This window comes from Rhinoraja longicauda, unplaced genomic scaffold (assembly GCF_053455715.1).
Source record: "Rhinoraja longicauda isolate Sanriku21f unplaced genomic scaffold, sRhiLon1.1 Scf000056, whole genome shotgun sequence".
Taxonomy (NCBI): domain Eukaryota; kingdom Metazoa; phylum Chordata; class Chondrichthyes; order Rajiformes; family Arhynchobatidae; genus Rhinoraja; species Rhinoraja longicauda.
In genome coordinates, this window is record NW_027601274.1 from 611221 (window position 1) to 627414 (window position 16194).

Below are 16194 nucleotides of genomic sequence, written 5' to 3' on the forward strand. Positions count from 1 at the left end.
GACTCAATCGTTGACCAGGTAATTGAAGTCATAACACGGACATCCATGTAACAAAACCAGGGGGTATTTGCCAATCTGTACCAAGGTGTATACATGAAATACCAGTAAACATTCTTGGCGCTGCTCAGTACACTCACTGTGCTCAGAACCACAGCCGCTGTTTTCTCGGTGCAATATCTATGCTTCAATTTTTGGCAACAGATGGCAACAAATCGGTCAAAGGTGAAGGAGACGGTGAACCACACAGAACAGTCGGTCACTGTGTAAAGCAAGACGGCGTGGATATTACACAGGGGGATGAGCTTCACAAAATATAGGCGATGAGCAATCGGAATCTGTCTCAATATCAGGTCAAAGATAATGACCAGTAGATCTGCCGCTGCCATGGCCACCAGGTAGCGGGTCACACATCTGGAGAGGCCACACTTTCCTCGAGACAGGACCACAATTGTCACCAGATTCACTGTGATGCAAAAAGAATGATCATATTTTTAGTGCAAGATGATTGCAACCTCCGCATTAAGTGCTTTGCATGAGTTAAACACCGTGAACAAACACACTTTACTTTTATGAAGTTCATCAGCAATTTCACCCTTGCATCTGTGTGATTCCGAAAGCAAAGAGCAATGTTGTGGGTTAAGGGTTAATAATACGATGCGGGTAATGCACTGCGCAATATAAATATCCGTAGCAACAAAGCGGTCCGTTTATGTTGTGTGAATGCGTGTAGATCACCCCTGACATGTGGTTCAGTATTAGACAGGGACCCAAAATTACATTAGCGTGACTCAGATTGGCGTTTACCATGCAGTTGGTAAATATAGATTAACTTCCATTTTGCAATTCACCCAGATGATGCTTATCTTTGACTTGGTTACTGATGGGAATGTGTGATTTCTGGTATATTTGTGATTGGAGTAATTGCAATTGCAATTGAGGAATGAGTGTGATATCGAATGATCGCACACTTGCTAAGTTACACAGTTATCATAGAGAGAGGGAACAAAGCCCGTTCTCCTAGCACTGTGAAGTGCATCACACAACACCTCGATGACGTGCAACTTTCTCTTCAAAGGAAGTTTTGGAAATCAATCAATCGAACTAAACGGCAAACATGAAACGCAGATTTTAATCGCAAAGAGAAGATCAGTTGATGCAAAGAGGAGACTGGGATGATTTCGACAGAAACATGATTAGGTTCGAAATGGTTAATAATTCACATTGAGTCTGCAGTTCTAAACCCGCTCCGCAATTCACCCGGTCCTGCTGTGGTAATGTAAGCCACGAAATCCCCCATTGGAAGGGCACTGAATTGAAACATTGACCGGCACAGCTGCTGCCCAACTTACTAATGGGGTTCCTTTAACATTTAGCATTTCCACCATCCACTGTGACTTTGTGTGTTCCATCAATTCAGCTGGAACTGGTCAATGGGCATAATGGATTCAATACAACGTGACTGTGCTCGATGTTAACCAGTGCAAACACCGGGAAGTTGCAGATCACTCTGCGTTTAATCCTGCAAAATACGATGTTCAAAGTGACAGTCACAGCAAGAATGGTTCGCGCATTAATAATCCCTCGGCAGTGCGATCACTGAATTTGAAATTAAAAGAGGCAGTTTCGAGAGACATACAGCCAGATTCTCAAATATGCACAGAGTAAACGACAGCTCTCCTCACTTACCCGGAACACCGAGAATAGCCAGGATCGGGTAGTATATCTTTTGGATCTCGTATATGACTCTAACAATCTGTAGTTCGCCCATCTCCTTGTCACCTCTTATCCTATTTGATTGTGGAATATCTCATTGAAAAGGTTCCCTTATTTGAAGGAAAGGGATTATCCCTGCGGGACCGTTGGGTGTCATCGTTTCATGTTGATCACAGTCCCTGAGCAAACCTATTGTTCACAGAGTGTTGCATAATATTGTGAAGTCTTCGACAAGGTTCCACATAGGGGATTAGTGGGCAAAATTAGAGCACATGGTATTGGAGGTAGGGTACTGACATGGATAGAAAATTGGTTGACAGACAGAAAGCAAAGAGTGGGGATAAATTGGTCCCTTTCAGAATGGCAGGCAGTAACTAGTGGGGTGCTGGGACCGCAGCTATTTACAATATACATTAATGACGTTGATTAAGGGATTAAAAGTACCATTAGCAAATTTGCAGACGATCCAAAGCTGGGTAGTAGTGTGAACTGTGAGGGAGATGTTATGAGGTTGCAGTGTGACTTGGACAGGTTGTGTGAGTGGGCGGATGCATGGCAGATGCAGTTTAATACAATACAATACAATACAATATATCTTTATTGTCATTGTACCCAGGGGTACAACGAGATTGGGAATGCGCCTCCCATACGATGCAATAATTTAAGTAATTTAGACAACAGCAACCCAACGAAACGAAACAATTGTAACAGTTTTAGACAGGGTAAAGTGCAAGTTGATCTATGCGTTGTGGCCATCCGGCTCAGCAGGACCGGTTCATAGCAGCTATGGCCCTGGGGATGAAGCTGTTCCTGAGTCTGGAGGTGCGGGCGTAGAAGGCCTTGTATCGTCTGCCCGATGGAAGGAGTTCGAACAGACTGTTGCAGGGGTGTGAAGAGTCTTTGTGGATGCTGGTGGCTTTTCTGAGGCATCGTGTGTTGTAGATGCCCTCCAAGTCTGGTAGCTGTGTTCCGATGGCCCTCTGAGCTCTGTGGACTACCCGCTGTAGAGCTTTCCTTTCTGCCTCCGTGCAGCTGAGGTACCACACAGGGATGCCATGCGTTAGGATGCTCTCTATGGTGCAGCGGTAGAAGGTCGTCAGCAGCTGTTGGGGTAGACCAGACTTTTTCAGTGTTCTTAAGTAGAACAGTCTTTGTTGTGCCTTCTTGACCAGCGCAGCGGTGTTATTGGACCATGTTAGGTCCTCCGAAATGTGAGTGCCCAGAAACATGAAGCTGGACACTCTCTCCACACTGTCCCCGTTGATAGAGATCGGGGCATATTCCCCGTTACGTGACCTACGGAAGTTGATGATCAGCTCCTTGGTCTTGGTGGTATTTAGGGACAGGTTGTTATCCTGAGCACCAGTCCGCCAGGTTCTGCACCTCCGCTCTATAGTTTGTTTCATCCCCGTTGGTGATAAGCCCGATCACCGTTGTGTCGTCTGCAAACTTGACAATGGTGATGGTGTCGAATGCAGGAACACGGTCGTGTGTGAAGAGGTAGTAGAGCATGGGGCTCAGAACACAGCCCTATGGTGTGCCGGTACTCAGGGTGATAGTGGAGGACAGGTGCGGGCCCATTCTCACTGCCTGCGGTCGTTCCAGCAGGAAGTCCAGGATCCAGTCACATAATGAGGAGCTGAGGCCTAGCTGGTGGAGTTTGCTGATGAGCTTGGTGGGGATGACCGTGTTGAAGGCGGAGCTATAGTCTATGAATAGCATCCTCACGTACGTGCCCTGTCTCCCTAGGTGAGTCAGGACAGTGTGAAGAGCCAGAGAGATGGCGTCCTCTGTGGATCTATTTGCCCTGTATGCAAATTGATGTGGGTCCAGTGAGTCAGGGATGCTGGATTTGATGTGTGAGAGGACCAGCCTCTCAAAGCACTTCATGACTATCGGCGTTAGGGCAACCAGGCGGTAGTCGTTCAGGTTGGAGAACTACTTTGGTGGTAAGAATAGGAAGGCATAGTATTATCTGAATGGTGTCAAGTTAGGAAAAGGGGACGTACAACGAGATCTGGGTGTCCTAGTGCATCAGTCATTGAAAGGAAGCATGCAGGTACAGCAAGCAGTGAAGAAAGCCAATGGAATGTTGGCCTTCATAACAAGAGAAGTTGAGTATAGGAGCAAAGAGGTCCTTCTGCAGTTGTACAGTGCCCTAGTGAGACCGCACCTCGAGTACTGTGTGCAGTTTTGGTCTCCAAATTTGAGGAAGGATATTCTTGCTATTGAGGGCGTGCAGTGTAGGTTTACTAGGTTAATTCTCGGAATGCCGGGACTGTCGTATGTTGAAAGACTGGAGCGACTAGGCTTGTATACACTGGAATTTGGAAGGATGAGAGGGGATCTTACCGAAACGTATACGATTATTAAGGGGTTGGACACTTTAGAGGCAGCAAACATGTTCCCAATGTTTTTATTTTTTTTTATTTTTGAAAAGCATATGTACAAATCGAAATAAGAAAAAACACATTTGTTACAAAGTTCTTACATAGCTTCAATTTTTAAATTTTTGAAGAGAGAAAGTAAAAATAAAAATATAAAACTATAAACTTGGGGAGAAAGAGAGTAAGAGGGTTAAAAAAAAAAAGAAAAAAGGATCTAACAATAAAAATTAACGGGAGTAGATCCGGGAGACAAAAACCACAGCTGTACATCCAACCCCCAACTCAAGTTTCAACTTTTTATTTAAATTTTTTTTTTATTTTAGTCCTGTGCCAAGCCCATTTACTTTTCTAAAAATTCAATAAATGGAGACCATATTTTTAAAAATAACTCAGGTTTGTCGATTAAGGCAAACCTTATTTTTTCCAAATGCAGGGTCTCTGTCATTTCCATAGTCCACATTTTAATTGTGGGGGTTATTGGTTTTTTCCAAAATTTAAGTATTAGTTTTTTCGCCGTTATTAGACTGTAATCAAGAAAATGTACCTGACTTACTGTAAAATTTGTAGTATGTTCTGATAATCCTAATATAATTAATTTTGGGTCCATATCTAATTTTTTATTAATAACTTTAGAAACTATTTTAAAAATCTCCAACCAGAAGTTTTGCATTTTTATACAAGTTACGAAAATATGAGTTAAATTAGCTTCTTGAAATTGACATTTATCACACATAGGAGAGATACTAGGAAAAATCCTATTTAATTTCGTCTTCGAATAATGTAATCTATGTATTATTTTAAATTGTATTAGGGAATGTCTAGTATTCAATGAACATTGATGTATATGTTGTAAACTTTCATCCCATATATCTTGCATTATAACTTGATTCAATTCGTCCTCCCATGCTCGTCTATAAGATTCTGATGACGGAATGTCAATGTCAAGGAGAATATTGTAAATAAAAGATATTAATTTATTTGAGTTATAATGTCGATTCAGGCATACATCAAGTATTTCTGGACCTCTAAACTTATATTCTTGCATGTGTGATTTTACATAATCTCTAAGTTGTAAATATCTAAAATAATTATTAACATGTAATCCGTACTTCTGCTGTAACTCCTGAAACGAAAGAAAAGTTCCCTTATGATAAAGATCTCCCACCCTTTTGATTCCATAACTTTTCCATTGAGCAAAGCCTCTATCTAAGACAGACGGTTTAAAAGAAGGATTATTCGCAATAGGAAGGAAAACAGATAATTTACTCAATTTTAACGTAAGCTTTAATTGTTTCCAGGTACGGATAACACTATGTATAATGGAATTACCTCCATATGTTTTTTTATTTAAATTTATTGGAGCTAAGAGGATCGCACCAATATCGAATGGTAAACAATCCTCTTTCTCCATCTTTAACCAATCCGGTTGTTGATCAGAATCATCCAACCAGCAGGTTATATTTTTAATATTAACCGCCCAATAATAAAATAAAAAGTTAGGTAAAGCAATTCCTCCATTAATTTTAGACTTACATAAGTGTCTTTTATTTATTCTATGAGTCTTGTAGTCCCAAATAAAATTAGTAACAATTGAATCAATTTTTTTAAAAAACTTTTTTGGAAGGTAGATCGGAATTGCTTGAAATAAGTATAGTAGCTGTGGCAGAAAGATCATCTTTATAGCATTACTACGACCAACTAATGATATAGGAAGTGTTTTCCAAAATTGGATATTTCTGTGTAATTTAACAAGTAAAGGAGGAAAATTTGATTTAAATAAAGAAGTATATTTCCTAGTCACGTAAATTCCAAGATATTTAAACTTTTCATAGGCAATTTTGAAAGGAAATTGTTGAAGTATGGCCGGATTATGCTCCATTATTGGCATAATTTCACTTTTATACCAGTTAATTCTATAACCTGAAAATGAACCAAATTGAGTTATGAGATTTAATAAATTCGGAATGCTAATTTCTGGCTTTGTAATATATATTAATACATCATCCGCATATAAAGAAATTTTATTGGTTGTATGTTTAGTGTTGTAGCCATAAATATGTGAATTTGATCTAATACTCTCAGCAAGTGGTTCTATAATTAGGGCAAATAAAAGTGGTGATAGTGGACATCCTTGTCTACAACCCCTAGCTAAATGAAATTTAGATGACAGCATTTGATTAGTTAATATTCTAGCTGTTGGGGATGTATATAAAAGTTTCACCCATACACAAAAATTTTCACCTAGTTGAAATTTTTCCATCACTGAGAAAAGATAAGGCCATTCTACTTGATCAAATGCTTTTTCAGCATCTAGCGAGATGATTGCTAAATCTTCATTTAATAGTCTATTTGAATAAATTATATTAAACAAGCGTCTCAAATTGAAAAATGAATATCGTTTGGCTATAAAGCCTGATTGATCGGGGTGTATCAATTTGTCTATAACTAGACTTAATCTCTGAGCTAAGATTTTCGCTAATATCTTCTGATCAGTATTTAAAAGAGCTATCGCCCTATACGAACCAGGGTCTTCAGAATCCTTATCTTTTTTAGGAATGAGGATTATTGTTGATTCAGTCAGAGTTTGTGGCAATCTCTGTTGTTTAAAGGCGTGACTATATACAGTTTGCAAACGTGGAGAGATCAAACCACTGAATTTTTTATAAAACTCATTATTTAAGCCATCAGGGCCAGGAGTCTTCCCATTTTTCATGGATTTAATAGTCTCTTCAACATCTTTCATAGTTATTTCTGCGCCCAGTAAATTTCTATCACTCACATTCAAACCAGGAAGGTTACATTCCTGCAAAAACTTTTGCATCTGCGCAGAAGTATCTGTTATTTTTGATGAATATAATGACTGATAAAATTGCAAAAATCTCTGATTAATATCCTTAGGTAGTTTAAGCAAATCTCCATTTTCTGATCTAATTTTATGAATTGTAGAATCATCTTCTAATTTACGGAGTTGACGTGCTAGCAATTTCTGTGGTTTATCTCCAAATTCAAAATGTTTTTGTTTAGTATATTGAAAAAGCCTTAAAATATGAGCTGAAAGGATATAATTTAACTTATATTTGAGAACTGCAATTTTATTATGTATTTCAATAGAGGGAGCGATGGCATTTGTTATGTCTAACTGTCTTATCTGACTTTCCAGGTCATTCTGTTCAGCTCGGTTCTTCTTGTTTTGAGACGCTTGAAAAGCAATAATACATCCTCTCACAAACGCTTTAAATGTTTCCCAAAGCAGGGACGCAGGTGTTTCAGGAAGGTCATTTGCGTTAAAAAAAATCTCAAATTGCGATTTAAGATAGTCATAACATGCTTTTTCATTTAAGATTTGCGGGTTAAATCTCCAATTAGTCTGTTTCCCCGTTGCTCCTTGGAGTTTTACCCTAAATGTTAAAGGGGCATGATCGGATATAATAATATTATGATATTTTGAATTATACGTATAAGGAATAAGTTTGGAGTCCACCAAGAAATAATCAATTCTTGAATAAGTTTTATGCACTGGTGAATAAAATGAATACTCTCGGCCTGAAGGATTATCAATCCTCCAAACATCTTTTATATTTGCATTATTTATATAAGAGTTTAATAATTCACACGACTTGGATTTTGTTTTCCTTTGAGTTGAAGATCTATCCAAATAAGAATCTAATGTACAATTTAAATCTCCTCCAATTATCAAATTATATTGTCCAAATTCTGGAATGGTATTAAATATTTTTTTAAAAAATAACGGATTATCAAAATTTGGTGCGTAGACATTCACCAATATCAATTTTGTAGAATATAGTTCTCCCACTAATATAACATATCTACCTTCAGTGTCGACTATAGAGGAAGTATTTATAAATGGTATACCCTTACGAATTAAAATAGCAACACCTCTTGATTTAAAGGGAAACGATGAGTGAAATACTTTATCAATCCATTTGCCTTTCAGTCTATTATGTGCTACATTTTTTAGATGAGTTTCCTGAAGGAACATTATGTCTGCATCAATAGATTTTAAATGTGAAAGTACTTTACCTCTTTTAATTGGTTCATTAACACCCTTGACATTCCAACTACAAAATGTAATACCTTTAACCCCTGTTTTCCTAATAGAATCTTGCATCTTAACCAATGAATGGTCTATAATAAAGCAAATGGTCTGGCACCCGGACTACAACATTTTTCTTGAATGAAGGGTGGATGATTTTTTGTACAGCGTAGAGTGCCTCCCGGAAATATCTCCCAAAAGTATATAATTTCTGAAAAAAAACATGATAATAAAAGTTAAATCTAAAAAAAAAATCAATATCTAAAAGGTTAAAAGAGTGCAGGAAAAAAGAAGAGACAACTAAAGCTACAACTACAATTAGTGCAGTTAGTGTTAGCCACCCTAAGGTGGCAAAAAATCTAAGGACTTCCGTAAGATGTAAAAAAAAAATTAATACTAGCTCCGTTTGTTAACACAATTATTATTTGTTTTTTTTGTTTTTTAAAAAGAGAGATAAACGGGGCAGGCCCGAAACTAATTAGTCTATATTAAATCGATTTTTCTATCTAAAGTGTATTAATTAAGCATTCAAAGTAAGGTTTACATAAATCAAATATTACTTATACTTCTTATTAGTGATAATTAATAAAAATATACATGTTTTTTTAATTAATAATTATTAATTACGGTTAATATACGTATAGTATATACACTAAACTTAAATCTTTGAATTTTCATATTTTTAAAGTCCAATTAAATGTCTGCCAATTAAGATAGCCATGAAATCATAATCAAGCCTTCAGCGACCTTTCGATCTCCCGAGCAAATTCCAGTGCTTTATTATAGTCAGTAAAAAAGGATTCTTTTTGATTGTAGGTCACTCGGAGTTTTGCTGGATACAACATACCAAATCTGAGCACTGGGATCTTCTTAAGAATAGATCTTGTCTCATTAAACAGTGCTCTTTTCTTAACCACCTCAAAGGGGTAATCTCTGAAGATGCGAATCTCATCGCCTCGGAATGATAAAGCTCTGTTACTAGCAATTTTTGTCAGCATATCTTCTAAAACGTGAGCATTATGCACCCTCAGAATCAAATGTCTTGGAGGCGCATTAGCACCTGGCCGTGCTCTCAGTGCTCTATGGGCTCGATCCAGCAAGGGCTTTGAATCCATTTTCAAAACTTCCTGTAATAACTCAGCAGTAAAATCACGAACGTTTTTATCTTTTTCTTTGCCTTCTTTAACACCAAGGATTCTTAAATTTTGTCGTTTTGAATGACCCTCTAAGTCAGTACATTTTTCGGTTAATCTCATCACTAAATCAGAAAGACGCTGAGTCTCCGACAATACTACTTTTGTAGTTTCAGCACTTGTCTCGGCTAAACTTTCCAAGTCACCTATAGCCTCATCATGTTGCTCTATTGACGCGGTAATGTGATTCAGCTTACCAGAAAAATCAGAGTCCAACTTTTGTAACTTGGAGGTTACTTCCTCCATGTGTTCATTCATTTCAGCCTTTGATTTATCCAACTGCTCCTTAATAGTGGATAGTATATCCCCCTTCATTCCTTTAAGGGAAACGTATACGATTATTAAGGGGTTGGACACGTTAGAGGCAGCAAACATGTTCCCAATGTTGGGGGAGTCCAGAACAAGGGGCCACAGTTTAAGAATAAGGGGTATGCCATTTAGAACGGAGATGAGGAAAAACGTTTTCAGTCAGAGAGTTGTGAATCTGTGGAATTCTCTGCCTCAGAAGGCAGTGGAGGCCAATTCTCTGAATGCATTCAAGAGAGCTACATAGAGCTCTTAAGGATAGCGGAGTCAAGGGGTATGGGGAGAAGGCATGAACGGGGTACTGATTGAGAATGATCAGCCATGATCACATTGAATGGCGGTGCTGGCTCGAAGGGCCGAATGGCCTAATCCTATTGTCTATTGTCTATTGAAGTAAGTACCATGTGGTTATTCAGGTGAAGCACAACGCCGAACAATTGTTCAGGCACTTCGGAGAAAACAAATATTCATCACGATTTCTGCAAACCGCTCATTTCCCAGCCTCAGCCGATTAGACTTTATCTGTTACAGTTAAATCAAAACCGAAATATCTACATGGAACGTTGCGTTACGACCCCTCTATTTTTTTTCTTGTTTGCTTTCGCCAAAAGCCTTTTCGCCCATCCGATCTGCCTGCGATTGCACCTTCGGGAACCACGCACCTGCACTCCTACACCCCTGGCCTGGGCTCCACAAGACTCGCCAGATGCCTACCATTCACTGTGTAAGCCCTGCCCATGTTAGTCTTACCAAAACTTCACATCCCTTTGTATTAAATTCCATCAACTTTTCCTCAGCGCACCTGACCAATCGATCAAGACTTATCGGATTTTGCTGGCTTTACCTAGCATTAAACGTTATTCCCTTCTCGTGTGCATTAGTTATACACTGTAAATTGATCGATTGTAATCATGCTTTTCTGCTGACTGGTTAGCACGCAACAAAAGCTTTTTACTGCACGTCCGTACACGTGACAATAAACTAAACACAACTGAACTGAAGATCCTGCTGCAATGTTTTTCACAACCATTCTCACTATCTGCACAACTACCCACATTTGTACCATGTAGTCACATAATGTGTTCACAACCTGGTCGCCGATATATCCCGTCATTGATCAAGGACCTACAGACAACATTCGTTTCAAAGTGCCCCGCATTCCCATTAGCTCCTCCAGGTGCTATCACCCGTCGACACACCTTAAACAGTCAAATCAGCCGAACAACACCCGAGTCTTTCAAGTATCGGAGGAACTCTGGGGACACTGGTAGAATCCATGAGGTTTCAGGGAGAGCGTTCAAACTCCACACTATCAGCACTGCGTGTTCGGATTGAAACCGCAGTGATTTGCCAGCAGCTCTACAAGTTCCACCAATGTGAAGTTTGTTTTCCAGTACTTGGCGGTTTCAGTGAGTTTATTCTTTGCAGGTGAAAGTTGGGCTTTATGTGATTGGCACGTATCCTGAATTGTTCCATACAAACGAGAATTAAACAAGGTGATTGATCAAGTTTCCTGTAGTTTCCCGTTCGCTTTTGAAAATCTCAGCAAAAGGTTGTTGAGGGCAGAGCTGAGGACGGCGTATATATGGATTTGATCATGGTATTTGAGAAGGTACGCGTGGCAGGCTGCTCCGAAAGGCTGCATGGCTTGGGAACAAAAGACATCTAGCCGAATAGATAGAAAATTGGATTCATGGAAGGAAGCAGAAGGTGACGGTAGAACGTTGTTTTTCGGACTGGCAGCCGGTGAGTAGTGGGTGCTCCAGGGTTCGGTGCTAGGCCCATTGCTGTTTGTTATCTATATCAATGATTTGGAAGAGAATAGACAAGGCACAATTAATACGTTTGCAGGTGACACTAAAGTGGGTGGTATTATAGATGGCGAAGATGGTTGTCAAAATTGCAACAGGATCTTGACATGTTGGGCAGGTGGGCTGATGAATGGTTAATTGGGGATTTCATTCGCACGTTTCATAGGATATAGCTGAACATGATTGGAACGCGCCAAACCGGATGAAACGTCTCCCATGGTTTCAGTCCCACTGTTGTTATTTTTTTGCAAATCTTTCCCAGCAAGCAACGGCCGGAACACCGCCTCTCGCCCCTTCGACGCTATTAAAATCTGCACCTCACTCCGATTTTATTGCATAACATCTGAAAGCCACAGAGCCAACGAATCTAAACGCCACATAGCTGTGGTGATTAACGTCTCTGATCAACAAACATTGTAAGTTGACGTTCTTGTCCAGATATTCTCCTGAACGAGTGTGACTCAGGGCCACAGAGACACGCACTACAGGGGGAAGAACATTCTGCCCACGGTGTCTTCGCCGTTCATTATGTCCCTGTCGGCATTCCTCAGTGGTCCCATCACTCGGATGGTAGCCGTTCTTGTCATTCCATTTCAAAGATTCATCTTAACTTTTTCAAGCGCTGACAGTGCCTGCATCCATCACCAACTTACCCCGTCATCTAAAGCGCCTGCGCTCCGATTATGGCAACCTATGCTACGGCGATACGTTTCTCTCGTCTCTAGTCTCGCTACGGCCCTCGTAGGTTTGTGAACTTCAAACAGAACCCCACTCCTGGTTCATCTCTGATTCTAAACGCACTTGCCTCGCCTGTACTCGCGGGCAGCAGTCACCACTTCTTCTGGCATCGTAGTCCACCTACACCCTCTGACGGTTACGCAGTCCGCGATTCGACCCCATATTTCAAATGTGACTTTGTGTTACACAGTTGTAACGTGACATCCTGCTGTGCGGCCTGGGTCGCGGAGATTCATCTCACCGCTCTGCTAAAACAAGACCATGGAATCCCTCTATGCGAGTCCTCTTTTCAACCGCAGGGGACGACGATTTCACCATTTCGCTGAGAATGTGCGTTCTATGCGCCAAGGAATACCAGATGTCCGTTCAAGTAATATCCCCTCCCCCACACTGGTGCACAAATATTTCTCCCATGCCTTGTCACCCTGCTACTTCCTCCTCCTCGTACGCATATATCCCTTCCCCGAGATCCTCAGTTCCCTTTCAGATTCCCACTACTCCCTCCCATAACGTCCACTTCCACCATCTTCCTCGCTGCGGTTTACATTCAATTCCTCAACTTATCTCCTTATTTCACAGCCTTTGTTTTCTTTTCATCTCTCACCCTTGTCGGCGTCTCCACTCATCGGTCCTACATATACACCGATGAGCCAAAACATTATAACCTGATAAGCTAAAGCATTATGCCCTAATATGCTGTTGGTCCTCCGTGTGCAGCCCCATACGCAGCAGGACGCGATGCGCTGTGTATTGTGACACATTCCTCCCGTGACCGCCATTACCATTTTCTGTGACTTGTGCCACAGTAGACCTTCTGTCGGTTCGGACCAGACGGAATAGCCATCGTGCCCTCGCGCATCGCAACACCCTATCTGTAGGAGCCATTTACGTTTAATTTAGTTACTGTCATTGTATTATGGCTATGTTTAATATTTCTAGTTTCTGTCTTTTTTTGCATGCTTGTGGGTGTGATTTGATACGTAATGGGGAGTGTCTATATGGGAGGATGCTAGCGTAGCGACAGAGATTGTGGGTCAGTTTAGTCTGGAGGATGGAGAGACTACAGTTTTTTACCACACCCGCGCCAGTCACCCTCACGTCTGCCACACTCTCGACTGCCACACTCTTTGGGATTTATTGCACGATTTACACTATCAGCCAAGTTAATTTTGCAGGATCTCTGTAACAAGAAACTTGGATGGCATGAGAGTATAACGCAAATCTTCTCTCAGCGATGGACAGAGTGGTTAGAAAATCTCGACAAGATCTCGGACCGGTTAGGGTTAGGACCGGTGTATGAAGGCGACAAACTTTGGTCGAATCAGATTTGCACACCTGCATCACCTTTCTGATGCAAGTGAAAGTGGTTACGGTACTGTTTCATATCTGAGACTGGAAATGATATTAATGATGTACATGCTGCATTCTTAATGGGAAAGGCCAGAGTGGCACCATTGAAGCAAATGACGATTCCCAGAATGGAGCTTGCAGCCGCAGTCTTAGCTGTCAGAATTTACATATTGCTGCAAAAAGAACTGCAGCTTAAGCTGGAGGAATCTACCTTCTGTACTGATAGCATGACAGTGCTTAGGTACACCAACGATGAAAATAAACGCTTCCTAACATTTGTCGCAAACAGGATCTCTTTTATAAGGTATGCTACTAATGTATCACAGTGGAAGTATATTAATACCAAGGAAAATCCTGCGGATGAAGCCTCTAGAGGATTAACAGCAGACCGCTTCTTAAGCAGTAAGAGATGGATCAATGGGCCAGAGTTTCTATGTAAACAGACCGAGAATGGACAAAGTCTAACCTGGAAATTGAAATCTCTGCTAATGATCCGGAGATCAAGGAAGACATCTTAGTGAACGCCATTATTAAGGACCCATTGGATTCAACAAACTATTTAATTACCCATTTCTCATCATGGAATAAGTTGAAGACTGTAGTGGCTTAGTTTCGTAAATTAAAAACAATGCTTTTGCAGTGGACTCGTAAGAAAAATGAAACTCGGGCTCCTATAAGTGGCTTTGAAACGGATCCTGGCAAGCTGAAAGAAAAGGTTGAGTATCGTACCGGGGACAGTGTTTATGTCCGGCTGATCTTTTTAAGGCAGAAAATGCAGTTATCTCTTTCTGTCAAAGACAAGAATATAAGGAAGAGCTATCAGCATTACAAGCTGGTGAACGTGGTGTTAAAATAAGTAGTTTTTTATACAGGCTTGACCCGATACTGGATAAAGGACTTCTGAGAGTAGGTGGTCACCTAAATAAACTAGCGGTGCCTGAAGAAGCTAAGCATCCTATTATTCTCTCGAAGGACTTTCATATTTCAACATTGCTGTTACGACATATTCATGAACAGATCGGACATGGAGGAAGAAATCACATCTTGTCAAAACTTCGTAAAAAGATACTGGAGGTCATGCCAGACGTTAAAGGTTTTTTGTGTACTGTACGACTTCAGACTAAGGACATCATCTTGGTAAGACCGATAACCAAGATTTGTCTGCTTCTAGAAGGTGAAGGAGAAGATTGAAGAATCGTTAAAGAAGTTTGAATGCCAAAATATAATGCATATTACTTTTGTCTTTGATAAATATTAAGCTTTTATAGCTCCTTTTAGTATCTATTGCTAATTGCTTCGTTATATACGCAGAACAATTAGGGGCCGGTGTGTAGGAGCCATTTACGCTTAATTTAGTTACTGTCATTGTATTATGGCTATGTTTAATATTTCTAGTTTCTGTCTTTTTTTGCATGCTTGGGGGTGTGATTCGATACGTAATGGGGAGTGTCGACATGGGAGGAGACTAGCGTAGCGACAGAGATTGTGGGTCAGTTTAGTCTCGGAGGATGGAAAGAATACATTTTTTTACCACATTCATGTCTGCCACACTCTCGACTGCCACACCCTCGACTGCCACATTGGCGCCAGCTACACTCACAAGGAGCACACGGTAACGACTACACGGTTTTTATTGTATTGCTTGAAGAAAAAACAGTTGATAAGAACGAAAAGTTATGAATTACTCTTTTGATTTGTGCTACTTTAATGAAGACCAATTAATTAAGAAACAGCGTTTGGAAGATTCGTCTTTCGTATCTCGGAGTGCGGTGTGTGCGTAAGCTATACCATTTCATCCCCGAGCAGTAATGGCTATCGAAGTTGGACTTTGAGAATGTATAGAAACTGCCATTACACTGTCTGTCGCCGGTTTGTGGTTTATCCCTTCTCGGACCACTGTCGGTAGGTACTCATCACTGCTGACCGGGAGCACCCCACAAGCCTTGCCATTTCAGAGATGCTCTGACCCAGTCGTCTGGCCATAACAATTTGGACATTGTCAAAGTCGCTCATTTCCTGCCCATTTCTCCTGCATCTAGCACATCAACTTCAAGAACTGACGGTTCACATGCTGCCTAATTTCTCCTACCCCTTGACAGTGTCATTGTAAGATTATCAATGTTATTCATTTCGCCTGTCAGTGGTCATAATGTTTTGGCTCATCCGCCTATCATTTCCGGACATTGGCCCACCTCCTACTCTCTGTTCCAGGTTTCTCGCCCGACACTCTCAGTATGAAGAAGTGCCCCGACATGGTGTCGTCTGTCCGTCCACTCCAGAGGTGGAGCCTCAGCCGCTGGTTTTGTCCAGCCTTTTATTTCGCTTCGCTGGCTGCTTCGGCCTTGCTTCCTTGTCCCAGATATGCGGAGGATGGAATGGAATTGGCCACTGCAAATCGTAAAGAGCACAACAGGCTCAACATTTTTTTGCGGGTGAAATACGTATGAGATACGTTTAAACAGCCGGCGCCGACAAGATGGCCTGCAGATTTTTAAATGTACTTGGATTTATGGCTTCCTGATCTTATATTCTATGTGCAGTTTAATACCCTCCATCCTTTTATGAGTCTCCGTATCAAACTACGTTGTTGCCATTCTGTATCCTTGGACATGTGGTGGACACTTCATACACAGTTGCGAAAA